This window comes from Nannospalax galili, unplaced genomic scaffold, assembly GCF_000622305.1.
Source record: "Nannospalax galili isolate Female #2095 unplaced genomic scaffold, S.galili_v1.0 scaffold556, whole genome shotgun sequence".
NCBI classification, from domain to species: Eukaryota; Metazoa; Chordata; class Mammalia; order Rodentia; family Spalacidae; genus Nannospalax; species Nannospalax galili.
This window is the reverse complement of record NW_008338253.1, coordinates 1,726,163-1,732,337: the sequence shown is the minus strand read 5'-3', so window position 1 is coordinate 1,732,337 and position 6,175 is coordinate 1,726,163.

Sequence of the window (6,175 nt, the reverse complement as noted above, 5' to 3'; positions counted from 1 at the left end):
AAACCCACAGCCAACATCATTCTAAATGGAGAAAAACTGGAAGCATTCCCATTGAAATCAGGAACGAGGCAAGGCTGTCCACTATCCCCACTTCTCTTTAACATAGCGCTTGAAACTCTTGCAAGAGCAATAAGACAAGAGAAAGAAATTAAAGGACTAATATTTGGAAAAGAAGAGATGAAATTATCCCTTTTTGCACATGATATGATATTATATCTGAGACACCAAAAATTCCATCAGAAAATGCCTAGAAATTATTAACACATTCAGTAAAGTGGCAGGTTACAAAATTAATCTATAAAAGTCTGTAGCCTTTCTATATACCATTAACCAGCAATCAGAGAAAGAGTACATGGAAACACTCCCCTTCACAATAGCTCAAAAAAATCTCAAAGTAAACCTGACCAAAGTCATTAAAGACCTCTATAATGAAAATTTAAATCCTTAAAAACAGAGATTGAGGAAGACATCAGAAGATGGAAGGACCTCCCATGCTCATGGATTGGAAGATTTAATATTGTGAAAATGACTATCCTATCAAAAGCCATTTATAGATCGAATGCAATGCCAATCAAAACCCCTATGACATTTTTCATAGAATTGGAAAAAAAAATCTTAAAATTCATGAGAGCAAAACAGACCTCGGATAGCCAAAACAACCCTGAGCACTAAGAGCAATGCTGGGGGGATTAGTATACCAGATAATAAACTGGATTACAGAGCTGTAGTCATAAAAACAACATGGTACTGGCACAAAAAATAGACCCATAGATCAATGGAACAAAATTGATGACCCAAGTATGAGTACATTCAGTTTCTGCCACCTGATATTTGACAAAGGGGCCAAGAACATTCACTGGAGGAAAGACAGCATGTTCAGCAAATGGTGCTGGCAAAACTGAATCCTTGCACCCTTATCTTTTACCTTGCACAAAAGTCAACTACAAATGGATCAAAGACCTCAATTTGAGGCCTGAAACTCTGAAACTGTTAGAAGAAAACATTGGCAATAACGTACAAGATATAGGTGTAGGAAAGGATTTTCTAAACAAACCAGACATCAACTGTCCAGGAAACAAGGTCAAGAATCAACTAATGGGACCTCATTAAACTAAAAAGCTTCTGTACATCAAAAGAAACAATCAAGGAAGTGAAGAAAAAACCCAAAGAATGGGAGAAAATTTTCACCAATGACACATCTGCTACAGAATATAACTCAAAAAAAAAGAATCAAGAAAGGAAGTAACCCAATTAAGAGCTGGGCGAAGGACCTGAACAGAGTGTTCTCAAAAGAAGAACTAAAGATGGCTAAGAAGCATCTGAAAAGATGTTCAACATCACTAGTAATTAGGGAAATGCAAATTAAAGCCACTTTAAGATTTCATCTTACCCCAGTCAGACTGGCTAAGATCAAGAGAACAAATGATACCAAATATTGGAGAGGATGTGGGGAAGGGGGAACATTCATCCACTGCTGGTGGGGCTGCAAACTGGTTCAGCCCCTATGGAAAGCAGTGTGGAGAACTCTTAAAAAACTACAAATGAACCTACCATTTGACACCATTATACCACTCCTTGGAATATACCCAAAGAACTCATCATAGTGCAGACACACTTGTACATCCATTTTTGTTGCTGCTCTTTTCACAATAGCTAAGAGATGGAAGCAACCTAAGTGTCCCTCAACTGATGAGTGAATAATGAAAATGTAGTTCATTTATACAATGGAGTTTTACTGAGCAGTAAAGAAAGATGAAATCATGAAATTTGCTGGTAAATGGATGGAACTAGAAAATATTATACTAAGTGAAGTAACAAAGACTCAGAAAAACAAAACAAACAAACAAACAAACCGATGTATGTTCTCCCTCATATGTCGATCCTAGCACCAAATCCTTATAAGTGAGTATGTATCCAGACATAACTACAGGAACTAGAATAATGAAAAGGAACCAGGGAGGTAAAGGAAAAGAAAGAATCTGAAAGAGAAGAACAGTAGAAAATAGGTGTTATCAATGGAGATATGGATAAAAATGGGGTAATTTTAAAGGGATGGTCAAGGGAAAGTTATACAAGGAACCTAGGTGATAAATGGAAAGAAGGAGCTCAAGAGAGGTGGGACCATAGGAGAAGGGTATTATTAAGGTAGAAATGGGAAAAAAACGGGGGCACCTTAAATGGGGAAACCATGGTGAAGGGTTAGACAATGTGAGAGACACATGATGCCTAGCTAGCTTTAGAAAAACAGAGGGAACCATATTAGGCAAACAACCTGCCGACAAATTATACATACAACTAGATCAAAGAATGTAATATATGTCTAGGCAAGGTTTATCTGAGAGCATTTGGTATTTGCCCAAGCTCTGCCTACTTGGCACATGGTAATTAAAAGTAGCAGACTAGGGGAACTAACTTTCTTGGATGTTAACAGCCATACTATGGGGCCTATACTAATTCGGACAGAGGGACATAAAGAACAATTTTTGCTCCTTTCCATCCTAGGTTGACTAAGTTCTAGGGGACTATGAACATCTCTCAAAACATCCTGTAACTGTGGTGATTCACCTGTCCTCTTGATCAAGAAGGCCATGGAGACCCCACCAGATGGACCTGAACCAGTGTCCAGTCTACAAAGAGGAGGGTCAACACAGAGGATGCATTTCCTCCATGCTCCCAAGCGAAGTCAGCCAAGGTCGAGCAGGACCTTTGACTTATTTTCACATAGATGGAACTGGTAAAATAAAAGAGCCAGGGGCTCCTCCCAAGCCCATATTACCTCTGAGGAACTGATCCTCAAATGACCTTAAGAGTAAAAATAAATTGGTTTCTCTGGGCCAATTTTCGAGTCTTAAACACCCAAAAGGAATGTATAACCAAAGATTAATGGGGTCAATAAATTTTTTTAGGAGTCCATATTTATAGCTAAAGGCTACATAACAAGAAACAATGCCAGACAGGATATACCTTCCTTTGAGTTATTTGCCAGGATGGCCTAAAAGACTCCCAGACAGTAACCCAGCATAGAACTTGGAAAATGAACAACAGACTTATCTAAAAGAATATTGACAACTGATTGCTGCTAGATGAGGAACAACTGATTTTCCTAAAACAAGGATCTTTAGATAGGCTGACTAGATACAGCAGATGGACAAGCACTGGGGAATGCCTGGGGGGTGCCAACAATACAGTGGACAGTAACAGGGATGACAGAGTATATGGGCTCCAGTGTGTAGGAGGGAGGAGGCTATGTGAGGGTGCCATTTGGGAAGTGGGTATATAGATGAATAAGATTGTGTGGGATGTTCTGTATGATATACATACAAAAAAAACCCAATAAATTTTAAAAAGACTTTTATTTGAAGAGGATGCATAAAAATTTACTTCAGTGCTGGGCATGGTGGTGCATGCCTTTAATCCCAGCACTTGGGAGGCAGAGGCAGGTGGATCTCTGTGAGTTCAAGGCCAGCCTGCTCTACATAGTGAGTTCCAGGACAGCTGGGGCTACAGGGAGACCCTGTCTCAAAAAGACCAAAAAAAAATTTACTTCATGTTAAATAGTAGAGGTGATAAACATTACAAGTGAAATCTACCTGATGACTTTATATCCATACTCAGGTACTAAGGATCCAAGTGTAACCAACTGTGACTAGTAATAATCAGATACATAGAGATTAAAGACACATGTGCAAACATCTAAGTGTTAGTAGCAATAAAAATGTAGGAAAGAGCATATTTTAAGATGAAATGTGTTAGGGTTCCAAACACCAGCAGCATCCCCCCTCCCCAACAGGGACCTACAGACTTTGGAGCCCAAAAAAGGGAACTTAGCTGATAAGCACCTTGACCTTTGAAGTCAAGAGAAATAAACTCTGCTGAGAAGCAGCCTGCCTTTCCTCTGACCTCCAAAGATAAGATAAGCAGATTCTACCTGATAACCAGAGATTTTATTGACACCTTTCCCTGATATCTTTCCCTTCCCCGAGGGAAAGGTGCCCCATGCGAAATAAATCTGTATCCCGCTGAGAATTCCATCTGTGCCTTGGTGCCTTCCTCCATCCGTGCTGCCCTCTCTCTCTCCAACATTCCAACCTATCAGATGGTGCCGAAACTGGCTCTTACTTCAAGGGACCTCGCACGTAAAACTTTTGGACTCGCTTGTCGTTATTGGCCGCTGCGAACACCACTGATTCGGCATTAAGGTACACTTCCACCCTCTATCTCTCTCCCCCGTTCCTTTCAGCTCTTCTCTCGCTCTCTCTCCCTCTCTCTCTCCCCCCTTTCCCCTTCAGTATTCTCTGCCAGTTCTCTTTTCATCTTCTTTCCAATCAAATTCGGTCACTCCCGGACCTCACTCATGGCCACTGGACAGCACTGGTTTCTGCGACCACTGAACTGCCCAGCACAGTTACTGTGTCTGTCCACACCCACCTGGAAGTCAGACCTGCCTCCCCGTCGCACTCAAATCCTTTCCCCTACCTCAGCTCCCTTCCCTTCCTCACTCCTGCCATTTTTTGCCTTCCCCTAACATCTCATCTTCTCTCTCTCTCTCTCCCCCTCTCTCTCTCTCTCCTCTCCCTCCGTTCACTGGCTACTCTGAGCTTCATCTAGGCCTCTCCATTCTTCTCCATTCCCAGTCCATCTCGGCCTCCAGGCCCACTACCTTGTTTCCTTCTACTTTGGCTCCTACTGGCTGGTCACACACCACATTGCAGAACCTCTCCTAACTCATTTTTACTTGCTGGAAATCACACCGGTGTGTGGGAGGTTCTGCCCTGCCTTTAACTACAGGACTCTGTGATCACTGGTGGGGACACACACAACTCGTATTTCCCTGCGCCAGTACACACTCCCTGTTAGATTTCTATCTGAAATGTCCTCCACAGACGACTCCGGCTCCCAGCTGGTGTTGCTGTTTGGGGAGCCTTGAGGAGTTGGGGTCTCACTGGTGTCACTACAGGGCAGGGCTTTGAAGGTTGTACCTGGTCTGATTCCCACCCTCTCTCTCTCTCTCTCTCTCTCTCTCTCTCTCCTCTCTCTCTCTCTCTGTAACCTTACTCCCTCCTGCGCTGACTCCACCTCTGTCCCCTCAGGGCAAAAAGTTTCTCTTTGTTCCCCCACCCACCAGCTGAGGTCTTTAACTGTTCTTTCGCTTCCCACCTAATCCGTTGCTATGGGAACCAAACACTCAAAACCTCAGGGTCGCACGCCTTTGGCCTGCCTTCTTAAATCCTTAAAAAAGCTAGGATTATTTCACACTATCAGATCAAAACGCCTAAAATTCTTGTGTACCACTTCCTGGCCTCAATACAAACTAGATAATAACTCTGTTTGGCCAAACACTGGAACCTTAGACCTCGATATTTTAAAAGATTTGAAAAACTTCTGCCAGCGTAACGGCAAACAGTCTGAACTACCCTAACAAGAAGCTCAAAGACAATTTTATTAAAGTTTAAGAGAAAAACTCCAGGGCAGGCAAGCTGTAACTCTCAGCAGCTACCTGGAGGAGGAGAGCGGAGAAGAGAAAAAAGAAAAAGTCATACCATTTGAATTAAGCCAGCATGGAGGTCAGTCACATGGCAGCAGCCAACCAGTGGGCAGGAAGGGGAGCTTTAGAGAAAGAGGAAAGCCCAAAGCATTAGGGGAAGCATGCCTAGAAAAAAGAAAGGGAGCTGGAGAGATGGCTTAGTGGTCAAGAGCACTGGTTGCTCTTGCAGAGGACCCACATGGCCACTAACAACCATCCATAACTCCATTTCCAGGGGATCCAATGCCCTCTTCTGGTTTCCAAGGCCATTGCACACATAGGTGCACATACATACATGCAGATTAAACATTCATACACATAAATTTTTTTGGTATATTTGAGACAGGGTCTCCCTGTAGCTCCAGCTGGCCTGGAACTCGCTATGTAAACCAGGCTGGCCTTGAACTCACAGAGATCCACCTGCCTCTGCCTCCCGAGTGCTAGGATTAAAGGGGTGTGCCACAATGCCAGGCTAACAATAGTTCTTTATAAATCAAAAAGTACCAGAGGGTTGGAAAAGACTAAATTTACACAAATAAATAATAACTACATAAGAATTTAATGAGAAAACAATACAAACTACAGGAAGAAATCTACAGAGCACTGCAAAAGGACAAACAGGAAAGAATATACTATATCCCAGAAGACTTC